General features: G+C 47.0%; 1 protein-coding gene across 3 annotated transcripts in view; it reads right to left on the bottom strand.

Moving 5' to 3' along the window:
- Positions 1–303: 303 nt before the first annotated feature.
- LOC149371993 (uncharacterized) overlaps positions 304–27,017 on the bottom strand; it is a 238,403-nt gene continuing 211,689 nt past the window's right edge. For all 3 annotated transcript variants that reach the window (XM_089566333.1, XM_089566334.1, XM_089566335.1), the window contains one exon: positions 304–3,236. The gene's annotated coding sequence lies outside the window, so the exon portion shown is untranslated. The remainder of the gene's footprint in view (positions 3,237–27,017) is intronic.

Raw genomic sequence — 27,017 nt, 5'->3', positions numbered from 1 at the left:
CATTAGAGTGCTTCCACGCTCAATACGAATCGACAACACTCCTCTCAACGCCACACTGCGCATAACTATGGACACCACTCACACCTGTCGGTCAGGTTGTGCGCGAGCACCGCAGCTTAGGCCTTGGTTGCTGTGGAGCCGCAAGTTTGGCTCGCGTGCAGTGAATACGTAACGAGGTGCGCTGGCAAAAAGAAATAAAGTAAACCGAGGAAGCGAAACCGGATCAAGAAAGAAAAAGAGAGAGAAGAAGAATGAGAGACAAGACTGGGTGGAACGGCGGAAGTCATCATTATGCTCGGGGCGTAAGGAAAACAAAACATTTTTAATATTCGCACGTAATTTGACACTCTTCCTTCCAGAGCAAGATGGATGAGGCCCGCTGGCCCGCGATGACCCATTGTCGCCGTTGAAATCCTTCCGGAGATCCCCGCGTAGGGCACGCGGATTAGCGCCAGCAGGGGGGCGCTTTCAGCGCACCACCTTTCGCGGCTTCTCGCGAGGACCACCCTCTTCACTTCCTTTCCGTCTTCCTTGCTCCCTCCCTCTAAGACTCGTTACGGACGTCTCGTTCCTACTCTTTTCTTCGGTTCCCCTGAGTGTCGTACTTTTGTCACTTTTATTTCTTTCTATCCAACATTCTCCCGGGCCGTCCCTCCCCCGCACACGGTCCTCACTCATTCAGCCCTTGCGCTCTTATCTCGACTTTGGTTTTTCTTAGTGAACGATTTAGCCGAACGTCCGCCGCGTTTTAATTAGCTGCCCCACCCGGAGAGAGCAGACTTTTCGGTCACAGCGCGGTTTTGAAATTTACCATTAGCTTACTTCGCTCTTCGCTTTTTCTTTTCCCCCTGCCCTCTCCCCTACTTCCGAAGCCCCGTCAACTCTCTAGGAAACTTTGCTCGTTGTGCCCGAAGGCCGCACGGTAACTTCTCGCGACACACTCGGCTCGCTCAGCAGAGAAGGAAGGCGCACCCGGCAGGAAAGAGTGTGGGAGGGCACACACGAGGAGACGGGAGGGTGGTCGATGTCTCGACATGACCCCTGTGCGTCACACTGGGGCACACTCTCGTGGGACCAGGCGTCGTCGACTCGTTCCTTGGCGGGTCATGTCTCGGAGGTATTGCATGGCACGCAGCCGCCGTGGTCCCCGAAGTGGGAGCACACAACCCCGACAGATGACTCTCCTTGTCTCGCCCTTTCACAACCGGCAGCAAAGACACGCGCACGCTCACTCACGCACTTAACACACACGGGACGCGCCGGTGGCTCCACTTCTGGCAGCTTCCTGTTTTCTACGAGTGGGTGGGATGGTTGCTGATCCACTCACGCTTTTGTGATGTTCTGAAAGCATTTGCTGGCGGCGTCCTGATCCCGACGGACTGCGCCCAGTGGTTCGCTTGGTATAAAGACACCGACAGACGACGAGCACACACAAGTACGCACGACACGCGGTGGGCCTTTTCACCGCGCGAGAGTCTTGTTCGTCGAAACATTGAGTGCCGCTGTAACAGGTAGTAACTTGGGTAGGAGTCGTTGTCTGGAAGGTCTCGGAACAAGAAAAAAAAAAAACCCAGGTGATCAGTGTTCTCGCAAGCATTCGCTGGAGCAACGTTACTTTTGTGTCTTCAAGTAGATAACCATCGGTGCTAATTGTTGTGATATGGCAGTTAATTTGCAAATTGTGAGCCTTTTTTACGTGAAAGCCCTATGATGCTCTTTGCCTTCCACTTCCTTCGTTTCAACAGCAAAAACACAGCTTATATTAAGTAGTTTTTCATATGAAGGTGCTCGGTTTTTTTTTATTTTTATGAAGGCTGTCGATTTAGCAGAATTTGTGCCTCTCCATGTACTGTGTGATTCTGATATGACAGAGAACATAAGGTTGCCATTAAAGCAATTATAACTCTTCGAGAATAAATTCAAGACTGTGGAAATTATGTTCATCAAAGTGTTGCCAGTTGAAAATTTGGCCTCACGTTAACTTCTTAATGAAGAAAAAAAAACGCAATAATCCCTCACTGCAAAATCAGAAAAAGTAACGGCCAGAATTCTGAAGATAATTTTCATGAACTATGACTGGTGGCGATGTGTACAACAAGTTCCACTTTGGTTTTCAAGTCCGAATGCATTCTGACGCGAATTTTAAGGCCTTCCAACATTTCAGCGGTCGAGCCATCAACATCGAGGTCAGAATGGCATCATGTAGCGCGTTAGAGAGTGCTGTCTTTGGAGCTGCGCAGACGGCGAATGGCGAGCCTTTGTCGTCAGAGCTCTACTGACTCCAGTAACTCCAATGATGCACTGCGTTGTCATGAATGACATTGCAGGCAGCTGCCAGCTCTAGGAAACCAGACACAGAACTTCAGAACGGAAATTGTATTTAAATCTAGCATATGTGTGGCATACTGGTTTATGTTACATCTATCGTTTACTGCTGAAGGATCTCTGCTTATCATTTAAGCCCATGAACCACAAACAAAATTTGGTGCCACAACATGTTCTGCAACGCAATCATAAATAGGATTCATCACGTCCTGTGGTAACCATGTGTTTTCTGTCACATCTAGCCTCACCTTGCTTAGGTCCCGAGTTCATTCGAGGTCCGAGCTAAGTCAGCTAGAGTCGATGTGAGTTCAGTTCATGCGTCTAGCATTAAGAAGGCGCGTGAAATGTTGAACTGAACTCTATACAGAATATCGACCGCTCGGAATTAGCCTGGATATTAAACAATCTGGGCACCGCACATTTTCACGCGACGTTTAGCACTTGCTTCAACAGTTCTGTACGATGACTAACACTCATAACCATTTTTCGTAATCATATTCAGGAGGTCTTTGACAGACAAAGTCTCGCGGGGATAAAATATAGCTCACATTAGACTCTATTGCGCTATCACATAATTGGTGCGTCGGCGCAGCTTTTATGCCCGTATCTTTAGAGATCGGAGGCCAACATGGCTGCATTCACGAGAAACTGGAGCATATGTTAAGCGTAAATGTACAGTATGATGCTGATTGCTTTGAGTGCCGCTGTGTTGAAGCCACGCCTGCGCATAGAAACACCCACTCAAATGTCTTAAAGTATGCAGTTGCGCAGACCAGTGGCGCGTAACGTTCTCGCTTCTTGTTAATTTGGTGCAGGGTTTTGCCCTTTAATGGCCAGTCAAGTACGCGCATTCGGTGAGCAACGTTGATGCAGTCTTTTCCTTGCCAGGCGTTCCACAAGATGACCGCCTCCTGAAATGAAAAAGGTGAGGAAAGTTAGAGCAACATTATTTTTTCTTTAAAGGCGTATGTCCTCGCAAAAATAAAACTACTTGCAGGACATTAAAAATTCCTGCTGAGTTGTAACTTATCCAGCAGACACTTGGGAGATCAAGTTCAAAACTATTTTTTCTCGCCATGCGCTGAGAGGAGTTTGTGCGGAAGAAATTTGTTGTTCTAGTATAATCAGCAAATTATGACTAACTTGAATAAATTGGCCCACACTTCGCGTTTTGTTATTTCAGTCATTGAATGAACAACGTAGGATCAAGGAACAATGAGCTCCAGGTGGTATACTTCAACTAGCATCAACTGCACACGTGCGCGTTAACGAAGAAAGCAACAGTGTCGTTCACTTAATGTTAGGTATATCTTAAAGTACATACTGAATGAAGAACTCTAAAAATTGAGGAAATTTTCAATTAATAGCAGCTACAGGATATAAGTGCGTGGCATAAGTCAGCACTTAAATATATGCGCCATGTTTTGCTAACCAATAAGAACTCGTTCCGCAGAATCAATTTTCTTGGCTGCCGCGTTTCTTCCTAAAAGAAGCACTTCAAAACTTCGAAGCCACTCTTGAAGTCTTGAAGACTACGCACAGCGATAGTGCACGCCGCACATTCAATTTATTTAGTCACACGCAATGGCCAGACTTGGAAGGCTTATCTTACTGCTAACAATTTTCAGAGTGTAGCATTTTTCTAGCTTTTTTGCATTTTTCTTTATTACTTAGAGCACCCAGACTGGCTTGTTGCTCTATCCTACGGAAACCCCACAGCATTGCCCAAGTCAGTGCAGTATCACGTAATCAATGACTCAGTTCAGAAACCGCTACTCTCGCAAGCATTTTGGAACTGACCGGTGGGGCCAATGCTGATGTGGACGCCTTAGCAGCTAACGCGTGTCCACTTGAGAGATAACAAAAAAAACATGACGCGCTTTAGCATTGCTAAGCACGTTTAAGCAGGTGGACACCACTGTAACGTACAGCCCCCGTCAAAAGTATACAGCTCAAGGGGTTTGCGTCTAAGCTGTTTAGCTCGACTGTCTGGCGCATCCACCAGTCCAAAGCATGGGAGGACTGAGGACGCGAAGCCATTCCTCTTCCTAGGGATTACGGTCGCTGAGGATGCATAACGAGGCACACTGCAGGCCTCGCAAACAAAACCCTTGGGCCGTATACTTTTGACGGGGGCTGTACCTCTAAGCGCGATCGATGTGTCCACTGACCCAGGGGAGCAGGTTTTGAGCCTTGCCTTTCCTCAAAATCAACGAAGTGTAAACCTTACGCTGGTTTTGAGAAAAGGAAAGACGCATATCTGGCTTAATTTATAGGTGTCCATGGTAGAGAGGGTGTGGTTGATGGTCCTTGTAGTGACTCCCTACTCAAAGCGTGATTTAGGTGTTTACTGACCCAGTGAGCCAGTTACACTTGCTACTCGGAGGCCATACACATACACAAACAGACACTGCTGAAACCTGGGGCCTGCGCCTAGCCGTGCTTTCGCACTAAATATCTTGTATTTAAGATAAAAACGATTCTCAAATACAAGTATTTTTGTTACCACGTTATCTATCTTTGGGCCGAGAAAATCCGCAGTATTCGTGACAGAGTAAACGATATCGCAGCGGCATTCGGTCGTTCGAAACAGCCAAAAATATCATCGCAATGACTAGAACTTCTGTCATTACCCATACTTTGTCCGAGATTACGGCTGCAGTTTTTGTTCTGACACAAACTTTGGGCTGTCGCTTCAACGAGCAACCCTATCGAGGATTTAAAGATTTCACGCTTTTGACACGACGCAAGATGACTGCTTCTAGCTCTGGCGTCTGTTCCAGAGAACTGGCCTATTTAACTCTCGCCGCCGCGGTGGCTCAGCGGTTATGGTGCTCGGCTGCTGACCCAAAAGACGCGGGTTCGATTCCGTCCGCGGCGGCTAGAATTTCTTTGGAGGAGAAATTCTAGAGGCCCGTGTACTGTGCGATGTCAGTGCACGTTAAAGAACCCCAGGTGGTCGAAATTTCCGGAGCCCTCCACTACGGCGTCTCTCATAGTCTTAGTCGCTTTGGGACGTTAAACCCCATAAACTAAACTAAACTATTCTACTCTTGGGTACACTCTCACACTTAGCGTGGACTACTGCCAGAACTACAATGCCTGTTTGGGGAACTGTTTTGGGGAACAATGCCTGTTTTGGGTAACTGTGACCTCGTCAGGCCTTACCGCCTTTTGTCACAGTTCCCTCTTTCATGTATTTGAAGGAAAATAAACCTCAAACCTCAAACCTGTTCTCGCTAGATACAATCGCACCCCAAAAAATAGTTCGCCATCAGTGAAACATAATCAGAGTTCAAGAATTCAATGCCTGACTACATTGACAAAGCAGGAATCTTTCGTCGCGACAAATTACAGGCATCATGATTTTCAATGCATAGCATGCGTCAAGAAATTCAGGGGGCACTTTCGCTCTCTAAAGTGTTGCAAGGCGAAAGCCTTTCCTGGCGCGCTGTTTGGCATTGACTGCGAGGCTGCTTGTGCTGTAATTGTGCTTTATTTGACCACACACACTGACTACACATTACAACTACACACTTTGACTGCCGGCTTTGACTGCTTCTTTAGCACGACTCTCTCTCTGCTTCGATGAGTTCGGTTGTATCCATGGCTCTGTTCGCAGTAATGAGGTATGTAATGTACCTTCCTCTTAGTTTTACCTTGTATAATTATGTGTTTTTTTTTTGTAATGAGAACGTTTGAAGTTCTTGCTTCTTTTGCCGCTTGTCCTGAGCATTGTGTCGGGTGCTTGGGCCCCGTCAGGCAGAGTGCATCTGCCTTTTGCCCTTGTATCCGTGACCTTGTTGTCTGAAATAAAAGATCTATCTATAATGTGGTCACCCACGGACGCCTTACGCCCCCTGTCGGAGTGGGGTGTAACCATTTTATTAGTTGTCGTGTGCTCCAAAAGGGGGTGTCAGGCATCCGTGGGTGACCTCATTACTTCGAATCCGCGCACTCTGACGTCATAACCATTTCGACCAACCGAAAAGCGTGACACCTCTGCTGACAAGCATCTGTCGACAACGATGAGGCATTAAAGGCTTTCGCCTTAAAATAGGAGTGACACGTGGCGGAGTAAGGTGCTTTTGAGGGCGCAGCTTCCACAAGTTTGCACACTAAGCGCAAAACTCAGTATACTTGTAGCAGTGGTTGTGGTTGTGACAGCGCCGTCGTTCAGTGACGGGGCACTGGCCGTCATTGAGTCGACAGTTTACAAATCTATGCACTGGCCTGCTGCGCCACCGCACACGCGCGCTTGCGAGGTTACTGCATTGTCACTGAAGCAGCGGGGCATGAAGGGGCTTGGTGCTCGAACCAGCCGGCCGCGACAACGCACTACGAGGGCGAATTTACGGCCAGCTCTTTTTACGAGGACGGCCGCTTCCAGCTGCCTCGTTAGGGATGCTGTTCGCACTTCGCGGGAAGTGGGTCAGTGTGTTACAGCGCGCGAGGCCTCGTTGAAAGAAGCCCTGAAAACAAACAACGTGCTCACTGCGCACGGGATGACAACTCTTGTGACCTTTACCAACATGGGACCTGCAGCTGCGCCGAGGAAGTCAGGCAGTACTTTTGCACTGATTTCTCTGCCTGCGTATGTAGACAATTACATTTTATACTGGTTCGAACCGGCTCATGTTCGTACGACTGAACAACACTTCTGGGATAACACTTCAGTAATACTGCGTTAATAAAAGAGATTTATGCTATGAAATTAGGGGGACACAGGTTAGTCAACAGCGGGCAGTTGTGGAAAGGGTGAGAACGGGAAGAGCGTGGACGCGCGCATGTAAAGTAACCGGGAGATATATCAATAGTTGACAAAATGCGGTTCGATTCAGTCATTTATATGTTACTTAATATGTAAGCAAGTGAACACAGTTAAACGGCTTCAAGGAAACAACCCATACTGTATGTACCTCAGGTACAGTATCGGTTTATACGATGTAAAGAACTCTATAATTTTGTTTGGCTCACTATGGGCAGAGTCGCTTATATAAAATAAAACTTCAGCACAAGAACAGACCACAGAGAGAGAAATTTAGAAAACAAACAGACCGGTCATATTTTCGCAATAAATGAAGCTATAATGCAAAGTTGAAAATTGACGCATGACAAAGGAGAGTTGACTGGTTAACATTAATTTAGTGTCGCCGCTCCCAGCCCGGCTCTGCGAATAGAGCAAGTGACACCCGTGCCGTTGTGTGACGAACGCTCGTAGTCATGGCTAGCGCTCTCTCCGGTCACGTGGTTTTGGATTTGCCGCCCGGAAGCCCCAAAAATCCTTGCGCTGGAGCGGCGACTAAAATGAAATTTTCGAAAACATAGAAACTGATGTGGACATTAGTTGCGGCGGACTACAAACCTCCCAGTGGATGAGGAGCTTAATATTAATAGTTAAAAATTAACTATTCATTATTATAATAGTTAACCAGTCTGCATTTTGATGCACACAATCAATGACAGTGCTGTGTCGAAGGCAACGCTCTTCTAGCTCACACAGGCTATTTTTAAAAAGTGCTAACTATCTTAGATGAAACACATTTTTATTAATTTATAGTTCAGCTGAAACGACGTACCACCCATGCATAGAAAGTCAAAAGATTAACCACGTTCACGTATATTCTACATTTTTCATTAAAGATCAGTTGTTAGTACAACGGTTTTGCGGTCTGGCTTTCATTTTCTTCGATAAATCACTCATGGTTACCCAAAACAAAGGCGCCGGGTCTCCATGTGCTTGTGGACAGTAGCGAATAAGGCTTCTGTGGCCAGACGTAGAGAGGTCTTCCACAGCCATTTGGTTATGAAGGGCTGGTCAGAGAGTGCTGGCAAATCACAGCAGCCACTAGGGCTTGCTAATGCACCGCCAAACAGCTTAAAATGAATCTTCTACGGAGAGACGTCGCGAAAAATTTGCTAATCTCTGTTTCTTTGTCTTCTTGTCACACGTACCTCCATTCGACATGAGAGCACACAAATTAAGCCCGCATGAACTTAAGTGAAAGCTTGTATTTAATAAACACTATGTCCCTCAAAATTTCTGCTCGGGTAAGATTGTAATGCTTGACATGTAGCTCAGCTACACTAGGGGACTATCATCATCATGGATCATCGTGTGTGACTCGTCATGCTGCGGTGTGGTGCGTCTCTGACGCTTGCGCAGTTAAGAGGTTCAGGTGTAATTTACGAGCCGAGCGTTTCTTCGCGTCCTCCAGGGTACACGGTAACGGTCACCGAAAAGATCAAGTATCTAAAAGAATGTGTTTTATACCACGTGTCTCTAAGCGATATCGAAACTACCAGTGAATGATGTATTGTTTAATTTAGGGGCAAAGAATACTAGTTAAGAATGCCACACATGAGTACTTTGTTCTTCGCTAAGAAGGGAATTACAGCCCCGTGGAAGGCCATTTTAGTCAAAAAGAAACTGTTAAAAAACCTTTCAGTGTTCGGTACGCCCACTAGTGCTGTTTTGCAAGCATAGCAGATTGCAGCCTCTTAACTTCCAACTTTGCTTTCGCTGGCTTGGCAGAAAACTCAAACTCATTACTCTAGAATGCCATACACAAGTACTTCCTAGTGTTATTCGCAAACAAGGACATTACAGACAAGTGGATGGCCATTTTAGTCACCAAGGAAATGCTGAGGAAAACTTCTGTTTTGGATGCGGCTAATATTGTTGCTCTGCTAGTATAACAGATTGCAGACATATAACTTCCTAGATTGCTTCAATTTGTTCAGTGAAACCTGAAACTCTTAAAATGCGTATATGCCATTTCTGTTAATTTTGCTTCAAATGGATGATAGCTGCAGTCTCTAACGCCAGCCTAATTCAAAGACTGGTTACCACTAGAGTATACAAATTTTTATCTTGACATTTATCGTAACCGCTTCCCGAAAAGATATTATCAGCCATACATACCCTGCAGTAATATTACAAGCTAACATTCCTGTTAGTTTGCGCGCTCACCTGATCTTCATCATTAGCAACGATTTCTAATGGGCTACAGCTGTTACTAGACGACATTATGGTGATGAATGACGTGCGTCATCTCTACATGTCGTCATTAGGGCGTATCAGACTCACGAGGCAACACAGAGATAAGCCCTCCTGAGGGTAAACGTAGAACACGTGAGCGCAGGCTCTTGGTAAAAGAGATAAGGACTGACTTAATTAATAGCCACATTGGCTGAACCAACGTTTTCGAGGCCTGTAGCAAATCCGGAACGGAGTGCGCGATAGCATGTCTTATAAATGGACTTACATGTCCACTAATGCATGAAAGCACTAAACTCGGGCTTAGCGTTTCGGGTCGAATGCTGTTCGTGAGCTGAAAGCATAGAAGAGGGCTGGAGCGTACGTGACGCTTAGGCTGCTGTGCATCACAGGAGTCGATGTATTGAGCACGCTCGCCACGTGCGCATCGGGGCGCTGGCCACGCCACGTGTAGCCTCATGTTTCAAGTCCACCTGGAGCAGTGCTCCCAGTCTGGGCTGTGCCTGCTAAGTCTGTGGCGTCAGCTGCCTGTTCTGCTCTTTCGAGCAATATTTGATGTTTTTGTAGCTCGCTATTATATCGTCATCCTAATTTAAATTGCTCGATATCGTTGCGGCGACGAGCAGTGTCTAGTATCGATTCCAAAACTATTTCGCCACATAATTTGCCCGCTTATCCACACGCGAACGCACGCCCACTGACACGCACGAACACACACAGACACACACACACGCACACGCACTCACACACAGCTTACCGTTTGCAACGGCATAAAAGCCCAGCTCCAGCGTTTCTGCAGTGAGACTCTCAGGCGACATGCACAGTCGGAAGCGTAATGCCTTCGCAAACAGTGCTTAGATAGTTTCGGTCTGTACAAGAAGCATATATTTCCATACTCTCAGCATATATATCCGATCGAGTATATCTGTATACCCCGCTTGCTATTGTATCACACGTGCCATCGTACAGAAGGAGTAAAGAACGCCGTCCACAGCGTGCTTAGTCAGTTTCTCCAGTGTATTGACAAATGATATCGCGTCACTGTAAAAGGAAATATGAAGGGCTCTTTACAGACAGTCATCTCGGAGACAGCTTTACTGACGATCAGTCACTGATGTTTGTCCACTAATGGTCTCGGGTTCGACCACTTCCTTGGATAGCCACGTTTTGAAAGAGCTGAAGTGCGAACGCGCTTTGTGCAATGCGATATCCAGCGAATTAGAGAAAGCTATTGGCGGTTACTGTTTATTCACAACCGTGAATTTCGGCGTTCTTCCATCTCCAAGTTAAGTTTTGGAACCGAATACTTTTAACTGCAAGCCGGTGCTGCCTACCGGGCCATGATAAATTGTTCAATAACGCCGAAACATTCGTGCAACTGGCCTTGGCTTTGAAGGCATGTCGGAAATTGGCTGCACACAACGTCTTTCTTTTTTAATTTATCGTCATCATCTTCGCCATCAGTCTGATTACGTCCACTTCGGGACAAAGCCATTTCTCATATCTTATCTAATAACGTTGTCCTGTGCCAGGAGTGTCCACCTTACCCCCTGCAAACTTCCTTTTTGCCCACGCCCACCTGAGCCTCTGCCGCCCACTGCTATGCAAATGCTTGCCTTCTCTTGGAATTCACTCCGTTACCATAGAGGACAATCGCTTATCCGGCCTTCGCATTACATATGCCTTACGCATTCCCACTTCTTCCTGATTTCGAGTAGGATGTCATTAACTCGGGTTTACACTCATAGTTTTTCAGCGCAACGGCACACGGCCAAAGGAAAAAAAGCAGGAAGAGAAGAAGGACCAACACAGCGCTGTGTCCGTCCTTCTTCTCTTCCTGCTTCTTTTCTTTGGCCGTGTGCCGTTGCGCTGAAAAACTGAGTTTAAATCAAGTATACCAACTAGCCCAAGAACTAACTCTATTGAACTCGGGTTTGTTTCCTGACACACTCTGTTCTCTTCCTGTCTCTTAAAGCGCGTCAAAAGACTATTTAGAGCCTTCATCAAACTTTATGCAGAATTTTAGTTTCCACAAGGCAAAGCTAAACAGAAGCTGAAAGTGACTGTGAGCTGGCCAGTCAGGCAAGCTCTATCCCTTCTCGAAGCCTCAGTCCATTTTTCCTGAGTGAGAATGTAGTGAGACAAATAGGCGACGTCGCTTTCCTAGTGCGCGAAAGTCGACACGCGCGTCGAATTTGAAAAGGCTGCTTACAGGCTGCTTGCTTTCATGCGTTCGGTGCTAATGCAATTCACCGCAGGTAGCGTAAATAAAACAAAATAACTGCCCTAAAGTAACTTCTTAAAGAACCAATTCATAACCACACAATTTAGTAACGAAAATTATTAATCCTAAGCGCAATGTCACTAATAATAAAACAGTCACGTGTGCAGCAGTGCAGTCAACTACGGACTTTTACAGCACTGTCTCGCTGATAGTTTCATCATATGTAACATTCCTTTATTGTGCTGTTAGGCCTCAGAGCTAGCAAGCTATGGGCCATGGCTTGCTAGCACGTCAGGCAAGTTTTTATGTTTTCTTGGCGAGCAAACTACGTTGCGACCAGCTCAAGTTAAATCACTGTTAAAGTAGCAGTGCTCAGAGGAGGTTGTATAGCGTAAATTGTCCTGATCAGAGGAGCAAAAAAGTGTTCTCGCAAGCTGCCTACACCTCTGCATTGGTGAGAGCTTTACCCGGGCAACCTTTGCGTATAGCGCCCCAACACTTCAAGGCGCTATGAACATAACTGCGTGCGAACCGAACTCGCACCATTTTCCGAGAATGTGATCCAGTCTGCAGTGGTTTGTTCGCTTCAGGTGAATTCAAAATCCTTCATGCTGTAAATAGGTTGGCTTTTTACAATGTTCAGGGAATGTAGCAAATGTTGATTGATTGATTGATTGATTGATTGATTGATTGATTGATTGATTGATTGATTGATTGATTGATTGATTGATTGATTGATTGATTGATTGATTGATTGATTGATTGATTGATTGATTGATTGATTGGGGTTTAACGTCCCAAAGCGACTGAGGCTATGAGAGACGCCGTAGTGAAGGGCTCCGGAAATTTCGACCACCCACCTGGGGTTCTTTAACGTGCACTGACATAGCACAGCACACGGGCCTCTAGAATTTTGCCTTCAAGAAATTCAGCCGCCGCGGCCGAGATCGAACCCGCGTCTTTCGGGTCAGCAGCCGAGCGCCGTAACCACTGAGCCACCGCGGCGGGATGTTATTTAAAATTAAACAGTGAGCGTGGAAACCCGCCCTCAGCCATATTTATGCACGCAGATTTTCTCACATGTAATAATATGATTTTATAGCGTTATGTGCACGCTAGAAGTGATACCTGAGGAATCCTGGCATTTCGGCGTTACAGCTATCAACCATTGTGACCCTGCGTAGGAAATTTGGTAATTGCCTGAAAAAAATTAATTTTTTGTATATTGCTTTAAGAACAATAATTACTCGTTTTGAATCGAAATAATGAGTATTTTCTGAAAGGGATAAGAATAATTTATTCATTATTGCAAAAAAGAATATTACTTTAAAATTACGTGCAAAAATATCACATGAGCTTACATTCAAGGTAAGCTTACCGGTTGCGACATGCAAACAAAGCGCTTTCGACATGTGCCCACATTTCTCAGGCAAAGCGAAACGAAGCGGGGTTTCTCGACATTTGGCTTTTAAGGCACTTTCATTGCATCCTTGGCATTCATGGCTGCCTCCGTTTATCGGCTGTTTGAAAATGCTACAGACTCGCATGAGAGAAGATGTCCCTGTTCCATAGCCACGCTAGCTTAAGAAACTTCATTTTCTTCCTGCGCGGTACGTGATCGTTTTTCATCCGATTGCTCCCTGAAGCTTTCCTTGGTGCGGCGTGCTTCATTCTGTGGCACTGGGCACGTCTGCAGTGCAATAAGGTTTCCCCGCGCTTTCCGTTCACGCCGTATAAGCTTTTCTCCCGTCTTTCTTAGCGGACAGCGTCAGAAACTGCCTTGAAACCCCCGCGAGAGGCGCAGTATGCCTTCGGGCGTATAAAACAAGTGTATGATAATCGAGTGTCGTAGTATTTCATGTTTCTCACGCTACGCGGCAGCTCACAACAGGAGCTAGGGCCTCACTTGTCGTCCGCTGGAGTTATCGATGCGCCTTTGCAATAAACGACAGCCTAAGCTAACACAAAAATCTGACGGGGCTGCGCGGGGTTTCGGAAGCTGCTTGGAACGGAAGAGCGTTAAAGTAAAAAAGCGATTGGCTGCGCCCGTTTTCAGGTTATTAAGGTTTGATGTTGACAGAGCCGCGCTGTTTCGGCGGCGGAGTGGGCCGGTGCTATGGCAACCAACCACCTTCCGGAGGAAGAAGTAGCATCCTCTCGCGTCGTCCCCTGAGAGCGATCTGCCCTGAAAATACGGCCCGGGGAGAGGGCGCTGTGAAACTGGACCGAGTTAGGAGAATGCACTCAAAAGTTTCCCCGTGTTCGGCGCCCGGTCTCGGCTCGAGAAACTTTGTGCGGTGCTTCCTGTAGTCGTCTTCTCCGAAGCTCGCCACGCGTCTAGCTATTTCATTTCCTTTTCCTATTTTCTTTTCACTTGTCTCTAAAAGCGTGGAGTTTTAGAGACTCTCGGTGTCTTCTGCCTGAAATTTTGTTTATCTCTTGATGTATGGTGTGGGCAACAACAACAGCTGAAAATATTAACAAACTCAGTGTTACAAAAACGAATTATACGCATTGCATGTAAAGTGCCATATTTCTTCCACACTGCGAGCCTTTTCCATCGACACAACGTCATACCAATGAAGTCCATGTATAACTATAGGCTGTGCTATAAATATAGACTCGCCATAATGAAAAATGATGGCTCCTTACTTACACTGGCTGGGCTAGAGCAAAGCAGAACTGTGTATGATACCCGAGCAGCAGAACCTTGGAATGTTAAGAAATGCCGCACAAACTATGGCAAGCAAATGTTGCAGCATACCTTACCGACACTTCTGAACCAGTTGTACTGCCACAAGAATCTTGATCTATCCAATATTTATCTGAAAGAATTGCCCCAAATGTTCATGTAGTTTTTTTTCTTCCTATTACCACTTTGAGTGCACCTGTCAATTTTGCTGTCATTTATTTTCTCCTCCCTGTGTTTGCCTTTATAGGCTCTTTGATCTAATGTAGTTCTTCTTCCTTTTATAAGCACAATGTACTACGTATTGAACGTACATGTCTCATTCTCTGTACCGAACATACTTTACTTACATTTTGTTTGATGTCGTACTCCGCCACCGTCAATGCTGCACTGTAAGAGGAAGCCAGGACCTCTCAAGCTGTCTATACAGCCTTTTCCCTGGCTGTCCTCGCAACACCTAGTTGCGGAAATAAACCTTCAACCTTCAACCTAAGCTTACACATTCTACTTATTGTAGGTAGTTACAGGCTCTGGTTCTCCAAAAGCATGTCCGCACAAGAACATCGCCCGTTGCCTCTACCGCATTATGTTATCTAAAGTTCCTGCACTAGCACATTTCTAGCCATAACAGCTAAGGATTTATCTAGATTAATTGAACGGTCGTTCGAAAGTTAAAATCCTAATCCTTGATTTTGTTCTTTGAACATTTGAAAGCTCTGGAACTTACCATATGCCGTCAAGAAATAGATACTACAGATATCTGGAAATACAGGCAGATTTTTACACTCACATACGAAGGAAGCGAACCCATTAAAGGGAGTCAAGCTAGTTATGCAACATTTTTTTCCTTAACTATGCATGCTGCTAGGCACATTTAATCTTGCGTCACTTCCTCTAAGGTACTTTGTAGAGAGATGAGATTTGCTATTACCGCATGAAAATATTCCACATATCCAACCCCTCTGGAACAATCTGCCAAGTTCAAAGAGTTAAAAATATTATTGCTGCTTTTAAGGCAAGCTCGAACAGTGTAAATTTTAAAGGCTACTTGGATTTACTTTCTTCATATATCTAAGCACCATCGACCCATCGAGCACCAGTTAATTTTTTCTGCTCCCCTGCCATCGCTGCCCTCCAGCTTTATAGGCCACAATGATTGCATAATCTTGATCTGTGTGCGCTAAGTAGTATAGTTAATTAACCTGCTTATCTTCCTCGATATTTCTTCCAATCATTGCCTTGGCAGGAGTGTAAGTTGGTGTAGTTGCCACACTTCAGCCACGCAGCAACGTCGCCCATAGATGTCACACATTAAGTCCAAAGACGATCGCATTTCCGTCACGGCGGGGGTCTTTGCTGTCTTTGCTGACACGTGCAACGTGATTTCGAAAAAATGTCTCCCCATCTCAAGGCTACATGCGGTGACATTCAGTCGTAGCCGCCAGCCGCACTGGTGCGAAATCGTCGTCGCATTTTTATCTTTTCTTGACGCGCGTTATCAACGCCGCATGCTCCACCACTGACCTCTAACTTGAAAATCAGCATAACCGCTGGTAAGTAAAGGGGAAACAACACGAAAATAAAAATGTACTACCGCGCTCAATTCAAGTTACAACGTAGAAGATCCGGCAAGAGCTCAGTTCTCGAAGTCATGCGATTGTAGGAACGAATTGCGCACAAAAGACACACACAGAAAAACACGAGGGAGACTGAAAGAGCGCACTTGCGCTCTTTCAGTCTCCCTCGTGTTTTCCTGTGTGTGTCTTTTGTGCGCAATTCGTTCCTACAACAGTATGCACCAACTCGCCCAACAAGAAGTTCTTCTTAAGTCATGCGAGACGAGCGATGCTGAAATTTCATTAATTTAGTGTCCGATGCAAACAGCAAAGTACCCTGAATGCTTGTGCAAGTTTTCTGTCCTGTGTGAAGGCGCACATATATTTATTACACAGCGGAAACGTCACATTCTTCACTCGCAAACGTTTGCAACGCATATGGAGCGCGACTGTAGCTCCTACGTGCAGTTCATCCTGTGAAAGAAAGTAAGAACAAAAATTGCCGAACCTTAGGCCTCATAAATTATGACAAGGTAAATATTTATCTACTCTGTACACCCGTGTCAGATTTTTTGCCTGCACAATGACTGGACTAGAACGGGCCACATTTATAGTACTCTTCCTTCGCTCCTGACATTTTATGCCTCACCTGGTTTATCCGCTGTGGTAAACTGCGTGTTTCACGGAGGGTAGAAGACGAAACCTTTAGGGGGCATTCGTACCACTGTCGCAGAACAAAGCATAAATAAATGTTCTAGCAAAAAGCTTTCGTCACAACCGCGCATCTTGGTTGCGCCTATTTATCCACGCTTCTATTGTGGCCGAGTGGTCTAAGACACCAGAAAGCGAGAACGTGTCGTCAGCAGAGTCCATTTACTCAAGCTTATTACAAACTTATTACGTAATAAGCTTGGAGGAAAAGCGTCTATTATTTCTCGCTCACCACAAGGAATGCACTACTTTCAGATCGCGTATGAAGGCACCGCGAACAAGAGCGCTAGCTTTGACAGCGTTGCACCTCTCTATGAAATTGAGCATTGGTTTCCAATCCCATTATCACAGATTGTTTTCGCAGCTTGAAACCTTCCTTTCTATCTGACTTTACAGCGCTTAAGATGCGTGTTTGCTATTGGGAAAATGGTAAAAGTGATATTTTTGCATGAGACAATGAAGCTCTACTAGAGAGACTGCACTAGAACCCTGCGTGATTTCACGCCAGCGCTACATTCCGCCGTTCACGATAGAAAAAAAAAAGATAAGAAAACGTACAGAAGTGTAAAACTGAAAGCCAGAAGCGAACCTGCAGAGAGGAAATGCGTAATAAGCTTTACTCAGTTCCCAGCGCTTCGGTCGTTCGTTACCAAGTGACTGCTAATGTGAAGTTAACCCCGTGTTTGCAATTCTAATTAAGCACGACACAAGAAACAAAAAATAGCCAGGAAGGCAATCTGGGCGGCCGAAAGGGAAAAGAGGAAAGAAAGAACGCCGAGTTGAATTCTGCCGGAAATGGAAGGGTGCTCCGCATATATTACGACACGGGGGCACGGGGGGCTTATCGCAATAATCCCCGGGAACAAGAACCCCTTCCCGTCTTGTCTGCCCTGAGGCAGGAAGAATAAGGTCGGAGCCGCGGAAAGTAAGGCGAACGGGCTCACAGCCAGGCAGCCGAGCACCGGCTCCCGCGCTGGGTTTCGGGAGCTGCGTGCGCCGTGTGCGCGCAGGCGGAATGCGTGCCGGCGGCGGCGAAGGTGACTCGTGTCCCTGGCTGCTGCTTTCACGGTGGCAGCGTCCGGCCTTGGCCGAGCAAGGCCCAAGCAAGGCTCGAGCAAGGCTCGAGCAGGGAGGAGGGGCAGAGTTGCTGCTGGCAGCTCGGGAATCTGAGGATTTGGGGCCTGGTGCCGCCTCCCCGCTAATCCTCCAGGGAGGGAGCAGTATGCGCGCGAGTGCTTCGGTGGTGGGACTCCCAGGGGATGCGTGCGTGTGTGCGGCCAAGGAGGCGAAAAAGCAGGAGCAGCCCGACAGACGGACGGCCGGAAGGACGGACGGACATGACGATGCACGGCACTCAATAATCGATGGCCGCGCCCGGAAATAGCGGGCAGCGGGGAGAGGATTAGGGCCCCGTTCGTGTAATGAACGCGCGGCGGCCGCTCTGCTCCATAATGAAGGACGGTCGATCCGCCGCCGCGGCGTCCAGCCGAGGATCCGCGGCGCGCATCGGCGCGACGTGTTCGGCATGTGTGTGGGGGCGCCCACCCTCTACACACACGCTGGCCGACGTCGTGCTGTTGCGTGAGCGGCCTGTCCGTGCGAAACCCCGCGCCACGCGTTCCAGTGCACACCGTCCGTGGCTGGCTGTAACGAGGGGCTGTGCCCCGAGAGCTGCTCAAATCCCTGTTTTTCGCACCACGCTGCCGCGCTGCTCCCTCGTGTCCCGGGGGATTTACGATAGCATCTATCCTTGCGCACCGAGAAAAAAAAAAGTAAAGAGCGCAAACTGTGAGTTATCTCGAGGGACTAACTTGTGCTTTTTTTATCTTACAAAATGTCTCCCTCTAACTAGTGACACTAACTTCTCAAACAGCTGGTTTGGTTTGGATTGGTTTATGGGGTTTAACGTCCCAAAGCGACTAAGGCTCTGAGAGACGCCGTAGTGCAGGGCTCCGGAAATTTCGACCACCTGGGGTTCTTTAACGTGCACTGACATCGCACAGTACACGGGCCTCTAGAATTTCTCCTCCAAATAAATTCAACCGCCGCGGCCGGAATCGAACCCGCGTCTTTCGGGTCAGCAGCCGAGCACCATAACCACTGAGCCGTTCATGCTTGATTTTGCTAATGATAAAAAGGAAAATCGTGCAGTCGTATGGTTTTTCTTATTCGCGCGAAAAGAAAATACGAAGCTTAGAGCAAAAGTAAGGAACTATTCTCAGAATAAACTGCGCCGTAACAAAAAGCTAAGTTTTCAAATACATGTAATGGTCAAATCTAAGAATATCTAAAAGGTCACAGCAAAACGCGGGTTGCGAGGTCGCGTGTTTTCTACAGCAATGACTCGCATGAAGCCACTTACACATAGAAGACAAGCACTGATATGCTTTCGATATCCAACAAAATGTGTTTGCAATAACCTCTTTTGTTGTTGTTTTGCAGCAGAGAGTTGGTTTACAGCCTTCTTAGCATCGTGGAACACTAAAAACAGAGGATGAAAAAGGAAAGCGTTTTGCTAGCAGTGTTTTTTTATTTTTTCAGAAAAGTTATGCTCTCTTCAAAAAACACAACGGCAGTCCCAGAAAAAAAAAATCTCTGCCTCTCCCGTAAACGAGAGTAGAGTAAGCATGAAATGTTTACGGGCCTAATGTCATCTCGGTGGACACCCGAACCGCACCGTACAGGAAGGGAGGAAAGCCACCACCCGTTCAGCGCGATGCCTTGCCATTTGAACGCAAGGTTTTTTGAGGAAAGGAAATGGCGCAGTAATTCTCTGCCATCTCGGTGGACACCCGAACCGCACCGTAAAGGAAGGGAGGAACGCCACCACCCGTTCGGCGCGATGCCTTGCCCTTTGAACGCAGCGCTTCTCCCCCGGGCCCCTGTGCGCCTGCGCGGCTTTGCTTCGACGCGCGAAGCCCCTAAGAGATCACGTATGAGAACGAAGTGTAACGTGGCACTTATGTGCTTTCTGCACGCGTTATTAGAAATCGGAAATTATAATTCCGTGCATTATCAAACCCACAGCTCCATTGATATCTTGATAAACATTGAGAAGGCACTGGCAGCAGTTATTTTTTGTCTCGTTTGGAGACCAACCTGCGCTTGCATGCCGGCCGCGTAGGAGGGCTTAGAGAGTCTCGTTAAATCTCGTTAAGTCTCGTACGGTGCTCGGATGTTCTCGTTTCAGAGCCCGGATGACTGGAATTCAGTGCCCGGATGATGGCTCTCGGTCTCGGCGTGACGTCACCACACTGCCGACAACGGGAGCTAAAAGCATTTCATGCTTAAAAAAGCACAACGTAAGTGCTCCGCGCGAAATAGAAGTTGTCAGACGTCAATGCCACGAATTTTGCGAAGGGTGTAAGGCCTAAAGGGGCATAGTTTTCTGCGTCTAAAATATGGGTTCTGTCTCAACCAGATTTACGCCTATGGTTGCTAGAAAAACTCATCCAAAGGTGCGGTTCAGTGCCAAACGCGTAAACCGGCATATCCTTGCAAAAAACGCTACCACCACACGCAGAACTGCATTCATTCCGTTCGTAAACTTAACAACGTTGAAAAGTGTCTGTTTATTCGCAATTAGACTGAACAGTTTGAACATGCACCAGCAGGTTTCCCAGTCTCTCTGGAGCGGTTTGTCGGCTAGAACTTAGAAACGCCCACACTCCCGCCTAACGGAGTGAAATTTTCCCCGAGGGTGCCCGACGAAGAGGACGACTTGGGGAATGGATTTATTAACGATAACGATAAAAGCGACAGCAATTAGATGTGTGCACAAAATGGGAAAATTATAATGTTGCATGTTGAATGTAATGCGTTGAGCTCGCGTCTCATGCTTCTGTGTGTGCCACTCACGTATGAGCCACGAACGTTCTCGTTTTATTTTTTCACGCACAGGTAAAAGGCAACGCTGGCACCTCATTCACTGCGCAGACTAACTGCTTTCTTCACTAAGCAGTGAGAAATAACGCGAAAAACAAAAAAGACCCACTAAAAACAATCTGTCTGACGTAGACACGTAAGCAGGAAAGGCAAAGAAATGGGGAGGAGGCGGATTTTGCTTTCAATGACATAGAGACGCATCTGGATAACTCGTATTTCCGTGGTGCGGACAAAATAATGACAGCCGTTAAATAAGACGAGGCTCTGCAAACCCACAGAGAATCGGTATAAATCATAGAGAAAGCTCTTCAGGCAGCTGTCGGTGTTTAAGGGATACCGAAGAGAACTCCAACCAAATATTGTTCTTGGTAAATATTGATTATCTTGTTCTTTCTGGATACGTTGGCGTTTGTCCCGAACCAAAAGACTGATGTATGGCTAAGAAGATTCAATCTCAAAAAATTATGGCTGAGGCTTAGCTAAGGTTAAGCCTAGTCAGATGCGAAGCATATTGGTGGCTAGGCTTGGTAATACATGGCTTTCCTTGGTTGCATACTTGGTCATTTTAATACAACCACTAGAAGCCTTCGTCGTGGGGGAAGAGAACGGCATGGCTACAGCGGAACGCCGACTAACCCCGAGACGCGCGTTGGGTGAGCGCCTGGATTGCCACGGAAGCCGCGTCTGCCTACCCGGTGGAGCGAGCGTTTCACCTACACCGAGTGTGAACGCGCGTTCGAAATGCGCGGGAATGCCGCTCGAGGACATTCCGGCGTCTGTGCGATGGCATCGTCACGACGACGTCACGGTGTCACGTGGCGTGACGGCTAGGGGTCCCACGGCGACGGCGCGAGGTGGAGGCCGCCTCTCTCATCCGATGTCACGTGGTGTGACGTCACGGTGTCACGTGGTGTGACGTCACGGCGTCACGTGGTGTGACGTCGCGGTGTCACGTGGTGTGACGTCACGGTGTCACGTGGTGTGACGTCTAGGGGTCCCACGCCGACGGCGTGAGTGGTAGCTCTAGTAATATGCTTCGCATAAAACACTGTATACAGATCCAATATGCAGTGTGTCCTTGATAGCTCCCTACGAGACCCTTGCGGATATTGAAAGGTTCTCCCTGGATCACACAGCAAGCTGCCATAAAGTTATGCGTAGGACATCCTCGCTACCATTCTCGTAGTTTCCTGGCATATCGGAGCGCCAACATAGGATATCTGTAGGATATTCCTGGCGAATAACTTTGATCAGTGGAGTCACCGGGGTCCAGTATTTCTCGAAAGTCTGATTTATATGAGACAGGCGACAGGGGCTGTTGTAATTCTCTCTTATGACACCCACTATTTTGCGTGGGGTGTCCCCGGTACCATTCTCAAACTTCCCAGGGACATCGGATAAACTACTTAGGGTATATGGGGGATATTCCTGTTTCGTAGCTTCCTTCACAGGTGGCGGAGTCGAGGGTGGGGGCGGGGGGGTGGGGGGTGGGGGGGGGGTAACACCCCCTTTTCTTGTAACCCTGAAGCCATGCGCAATTTGGATAGAGGACTACTGCTTTTCCGACAAAGTGACTGATAACTACTCAGAAGTCATAATTTTTTCCCGGATCGATTAATTTAGGCTCTATCAATGTCTCTGAACAAGACAGCGCCCGATACAATGGGAGGTATCTGGTACATCATTTCGCGAAGAAGGAATAAGAGTGGCAAACGAACCAGCTCGAAAATTACCAAACCAGAGGACCAAAGGCAGATTTTTCTGGAGCGCTTGAGGTGTCTGAACTTCGTTATTTTCCACTGTTTTTGTGCGTCTGTCTCGTTCATCGTGTACGACCAACAAGTTCAAGAAACAGTTTTGACGAACTACGTTGCTGCAAAAACCACACGGATCCGGGAGCTTTTGGAATGAAATTTTGTGATGAATCTCACTCGCATTTTATAGGCCATTTGTGCTCATCGTAAATGATCGCTTCCGTCAAGAATGGATTGTAACACACAGCAATGACGTGCAATCACTCACATCCCTTTCTTTACAGGTCTTGTGTCGAACAGAAAAAAATGTGAAAGGAAAACTGCACGACAGCAGGGTGCCCTGCTTTTATTTATGACGTAACGTGCAGCAGCTTGTCTCCCTTCTGGCAAGAAAAGACGCACAGTCTTGTTTGAAGCACCAACTTAACATTATCATTGCTGCAGGCGCAATGTCCAAGAATTTCGCATTAAGCCCAGGGCTTCATTTCCTGAAACCGAGCCTGGTTACGCGGAGAACCGAAATAGGCACCTTCACTTTCATTAAGGCTCAGGACGAGAAAGTTGGTATTCGCAACGACGCAGAACCTTCCACTCCTTCCTCCAAAGCACTGCGCAAGTGTCTGTGCCTTCTTCAAGCTTTCATTCGAAATGCTTGACCTTTAGGAGGTTGTGAGAGCTCACCTTCGAAAGTAACTGCCACAGTAAGCGAAAACAAATGTTTGCTTTCCCGGTGATCTTTCTTCGGCATTTAAGGCTCTTCAAATGGGATCTTCCCTGTCAAGTGGTCACTTAAAGGAGCGAAATAGAATATCGGTCCTGCATCCAATGTGCGCACGACACCAGGGTTACTAGAAGAAAAGTAGGTATCACAAGTGGGAAGTACAAAGCCCCTATCTGAAATAAACCAGCCTTTCGAGGAATGCTGTACACCCCCCCCCCCCTCCCCCTATCTCAATCTCCACGTGAAGAAAAGTACGAGCCAGGAATATCCCACAAATATCCTAAGTGGGTGATCCGAAACCCCTTGGAAGTACGATAATGGTACCGAGGACGTCCCAAGCAGAACAGTTGGTGTCGCAAGAGGGAATTACAACAGCCCCTATATGATATAATCCAGCCTTTCTGAAAATGCTGGACCTCGGGGACTCTACTGAACAGAGCTGTGCCCAGGAATATCCCACAAATATCTATGTGGGCGATCTGATATCCAGCCTTTCTGAAAATGCTGGACCTCGGGGACTCTACTGAACAGAGCTGTGCCCAGGAATATCCCACAAATATCTATGTGGGCGATCTGATATCCCAGGGAAGGACGAGAATGGTAAAGGGGACATCCTATGCAAAACTTTATGGCCTCTTGCTGCGTGACCCAGGAAAATCCATTCCACGTTCTCACGGGAGTCATGAAGCTATAAAGGGCACATTGTATATTGGGTCTACATATTCTTTTTCTTCACAGTCAGGTTCTTATATGAACTGATATTACTTGTCTTGAGGGGTAATTTCTCGTGTCCTCAAAGAGAGGGCACGTAACGCACCAGGGCACATATTCCACGTGTTTTTTTTTCGCTTTCATAATCATTCACCAACACACAACACACCGTTACCTTCACTCGCCATGTAATACGCCAAACTCCTGATCAGTTTCCTTGCTTGCTGCGAAAATTTTCGCTCCGAAAGTCACAAAGAGAACGATAAAATACCCACGGGACAATGATTCATAGCTTACAAAAAGCACGTAGTGTTGGCGGACAATGCTTTTCGAGGAACGGTCTAACTTTGCTAAGCAATGCAGGCGTGCCGTTGGTTTTACCTGTCCGACGCCGTGACCCACCAGAGAAGCACACAAGTATATTTCTGTGCTCAGCCCTAGCTCTCGAGCTCAAGCCAGAAGTTATCGTGCGAGCATGTGCGCCGCGCCAACCAACCGCAAGGTACCAGTCCGGCGCTTTGTTAACTCTGTCTCTGCTGAGTTGTCGAAGTCACAGCTGGGGGAGTTGCGTATTGCGCGTCAAGCGCTTACCTGAATATCATCGCGTGACCACCTAATGACGACTGACACTTAGAGAACGTTTTATTTCTCAACTGTGCTATAACAAGTCCTACTGCAGCAAAGCTAGCAAGCGCTGTAGGTGCATATCTACTGCGCCAAAACGGAGCCCTATTTAATGGCTCTTGGATCTTGTAATAGGATGTTCCTGACTGGGATAACCAAAGAATTTTTCTGCAAGTGCGGTGCGGTAGCGAGCTTTTTCGGATATCCCTTGGACAAGGTGTTTTCACTGGGCCCTATATCCCTGCATGCGTGCCAGATGTAGAGCGGTTATCCTTCTTGTAGGGAGCAGCAGAAAAAGGCAAGAGCTATCGGTTATCGCAGAGGCGGCTTAACAATTCAGCGACCTTCCCTCACGGCTTCGCTGGCGTTGCCATTCTTTTGTGTGTGTGTGTGTGTCTTTTTTTTTTTTTTGTGCCAGAGTTCTCTTAAGAGACAAAGGCGAAATTGATAGTCAGGTGCTTCTGATGAGAATGAAGCCCAAATTTTCTGGTTTACCGCTTTCTCGCAGTACAAGACTTATTTCTTTTCAAATAAACTCGAATTATATGTACAGGCTAATACCGAGCGTAGCTCGCTAGTACACCTGCTGAGGACCCCTAGATTACATTTACCTGCGTGTTGAAAATTCATCTACGTATAAGCAGCGTCGTTGGTCGTTAATTGCAACAACGTAGAGCAGAGGAAGAAAAGGCAAGAAGAAATGTGATCATTAATTTACAAATTTGTTTTTAAGAATAAAACGTTTTTATCTCCCATCCTCGGCGAATTCAGGCGTACATGGTCCAGAAACCGCATCGAACCTGAGGCCGAACATCAAGTCGAACTTATCCGGGAACTGCCCAACTTCTTCTTCATATGGCAGCTAGCAGAAAAAAAAAAATCCCCACGCTTCCGTCCGGAGCGAGATTTCAACCACTCCCGCCACAAAGAAAGAGCTGCGTTTCTCCATGTCGTAGACCAATCAGCCACCGCCGCAGCCTCTAGCTGTGCATGTTCTAACCACTAGCCTTTACCGCCACATGTTTCACGTGTGCGCGTTCTAACTACCGAAGCAGCGCAGGTAATAGGCCCAATATCGAAAACGTACTGGCGAAGGCAGGTCCCGCAAAGGGCTTGGTTAAAATCACCCATTTTCAATATTGGGCCAATTGTCTGTGCTGCTGGTGTACTAGCCATTAACGCTACATGTTCTCACTTTGTCCTCACCATAAACAACCGTTTGTTAGGCGCATCCAACTTACCCTAGCCAGTAGCGCTGCCGCAGTAGCTGTGAAATTAAGCTGGTTGGGTCATAAAGAGAGAAAGGCTCCACAGTGTCGCCAATAGCAGGTTTAAGCCGCCGCACACAAAAGTGAGAGGGCGGCCAAGGGGGCCAAACCAGAACCACCTAGACCTAGTCTAGGTAGTTCTGGCCAAACACGTAGCTAAGGTCGACGAAGTGCAGGCCAGCGCTATGGCGCCTCAAAACATCGATAGCTGCGAGAGGAGATGCGCTTGCTGATCATTACATAACACAGAAGCGGCTGAACGCTGCGAGAGATAACGCTTCAAAAGCGGTGAAAGAAGCCAAACACGGAGTCCATTCAAGAAAAGAGGCTGATGTCGGAGCCTCATCAAGCCGCGAAAGAAGCCAGGGAGAACACGTGGGTTGCCTCGTTCGAAGATCAAAACCGGGTGAACGCAGGGGTACGTTCAGTGGCCACTATACCTGCACTATACCAGCGTGCGGCCGCTACCATCTGCGAGACCACCTAGGAATACGCTATGCCTTTCCTGCAAAGAATTTAATGCTTACACCTGCTCTCGACGACGAGACAGGGTATAAATTTTACTTCGCCGTTTCTGAGAAGACGACAAAGCTGGCAGTGGCACGGGACGGAGCGCTAGCACCAGGCCGTCCACCATTAAATCATTTCATTGCCGTCAGTCAACTCGTCTCATTCTTCGGCTGGCCGTAACCAAACAATATAATATAAAATATCTTAAAAAGGTGAAAATAATAGTTTTGGCGAAGCAACTCCTCAAGGAAAAGGGAACCAAAATGCTGTGAGGTGTGACAGCTTGCGAGTGAGGAAGAGCGGGAAACTGAGAAGTTCTCTTAAATCCAGAATTTCTGACCTAATCGGCCGTGGCCTGCGCGTGAGCGATGTGTTTTCAGCACCTGTCGCGTTTCAAAAGCATTTTTTAGTCACATGCTGGTACGAAGACGACTAGCAAAAAGCGTGAAAAATATAATCGGAAACGCTCTGTTCAATGCGTAAAGGCGCTTTTTGTTTCATATCATCCTCGTATGAAAAAAAAAAAAAAAGGTACGGTGAAAGCTGGAGCGGCACCCGAGTGACCGATTAAAGAAACGTAAGGACTGACAGCGGGATATAAGCATGTACTGCCACAATTGTCGATGCGTTTCCATTCTTGCAAAGAACAATGTCTTCTGCACGCGTAGACGCCGACTCGTTATTAAGGTAAAAGGAGCTGTGCAAATCACCAAGCTGTACATTGAACGTATCAGTGCTCCGTGATAACCATAAATGAGCACTCAATGTAAGAAAATAAGGTGATATTTCTGCTGCGATCAGAGGTTCTTTCTTGTTAGCAGTACCGGCGACTACTAGATTATTCTGCCCAATATATTTTTGCTATAAGAACGCGTGCGCTTCCTGAAAATAAGGAAGGAGATTTGCACCGAAATATGCCCTCATATAACCAAAGTGCTAAAGTGCTGCATACTAGGCCAGCTTTGATTAAGCTGCACTGGGCCTCTACGTCAAGGCCGCGTCTGGTGTCCGGCCAGCCGAAAAAGAGACCGCTTTTATC

This window comes from Amblyomma mixtum, chromosome 1, assembly GCF_055824585.1.
Source record: "Amblyomma mixtum isolate Tamu chromosome 1, ASM5582458v1, whole genome shotgun sequence".
NCBI lineage: Eukaryota > Metazoa > Arthropoda > Arachnida > Ixodida > Ixodidae > Amblyomma > Amblyomma mixtum.
This window is presented reverse-complemented; position numbering and strand designations above follow the sequence as displayed.